This window comes from Bos mutus, chromosome 5 (assembly GCF_027580195.1).
Source record: "Bos mutus isolate GX-2022 chromosome 5, NWIPB_WYAK_1.1, whole genome shotgun sequence".
Lineage (NCBI taxonomy): Eukaryota > Metazoa > Chordata > Mammalia > Artiodactyla > Bovidae > Bos > Bos mutus.
Window position 1 is genome coordinate 56,802,784 of NC_091621.1, and position 1,791 is coordinate 56,804,574.

Consider the following 1,791-nt stretch of genomic DNA (forward strand, 5'->3'; position numbering starts at 1 on the left):
TAGTCAATTTATTGGTCTTACCATATAAAACATAATGTAAAACAAATCATTTTTATTTTAATTGATTACAGCTTCTCCATTTGATTTCAAAGCAAAATAGTATCTGGACTATGAAGACACTAGGAATTTGAAATAGTCTTAAAATAGTAAATTCAATTTGTTAAATCAGTAATTTTCTTCATAGTATTCAAGACAAGCACTTTATTAAAATGAATACACACAAGGAAGTCAGTTATGCCTACATAGACTTAAAAATAACAAGGAATACTTGGTCATGTTAAAACTGAAGCATAATGACAAAGCATTCATGGGTTCTAAAGTAGTTGAGATGAATTAAATAATGTGTCTACATTCATATCACTTTAACAGCTTTCACCGACTTAACCCAACATTCAAGGTTATATTTCTAAGAAATACAATAAAAATACCTATTTTTTTCAATTTTGAAGTTTGGTTTTTGATAGAATTTGTTAATTATGTTAATATACCATATAACTCAAAATTTGCCATTTGATTCATCCCTTGATAGAATTGCCTATCAGTCTGTTAGAAAAAAATAAATATATAAGGAAAAATCTTCTGTTGGCCATTATGCAAGCCACATCCCTATAGGAATTATTGAATTTTATCCCAAATTAATAAGTTCTGAGTGACAGTGGAAAGGCATTCAGTTTCATATGTTAACACTTACATTTAACAAATTAATATTTCCTTACAAGCTGAGTCATTAAATCATGATGTTAATAATTCATATTTAATGGAGAGAAAAAGAGGAAGCCAGAGAGTGAGACTAACTTATCTGGGTTCCAAAGAAAAGATACCTGGGCTGATAAGAAAAGAAAACAAAGCTAACAAATGTCCTTTAATTTATAGATTATTTCTGTAGCCTCAGCCTAAAACAGTGCTTACAGATAAATAACATGCTCTGAGCAACTGAGAGACACGGTGCAATGACTTCACATACATTTCATTATCTTATTTAATAAGTGAAACAATCATATAAGATGAGAGCTACTACTAAACCTAACAGCATATGAGGAAATTGAAGTTTAGTAACTTGTTGACAGTTGTGTAACTATCAATAATGTATGATGGAAAAGAGATTCTATCTCTCTTTTGTGTGATTCAAAAGTCCATGCTCTTAACCACTATTGTATATCACCTCTTTCATATGAAATGTTTTTCTCATTTAAAAAAAAAAATTTGAGCAATCTAAGATGTTTTTACAAATTATTTACTGTACTCAGCCACAGCTTGGAAGTCCAAGGTTCTGGATTTTTTTAACTTTTTTTTTTGTTTTATTCTAATTCCAGCTATTTGAGAAAGAAACAAAACTTCTGACTTGGTACACTAAAGGACTCCCAAAGTTGTAAAGTTCAATTACTGCATTCTATGATGGTCTTTCATAACTCTAACCCCAAATCTGCCTAACTGGTATTTTGGCTATATAAGTGAAATGTCTTTGATTAACTGACTTTTTTTTTTTCCAGCAGGTATTTTGGAAAGATTAGAAAATGCCAATAAACTTTAAAGTTGCAGTTATCTGCTTAGGGCTTACGTGTAATAGTTGCCTAGTATGTATGAGGTATTCATCCTAATAGGTACTTCTGTTATTTCATTAAAATAATGATTATTACAAGTCATTATGGAAAAGAATCACCTGAATATTTCATTGAAAATACTTAACAGAATATTAGATTCTTATGGTAGATATCGGAGAAGGCAATGGCACCCCACTCCAGTACTCTTGCCTGGAAAATCCCATGGACGGAGGAGCCTGGTATGCTGCAG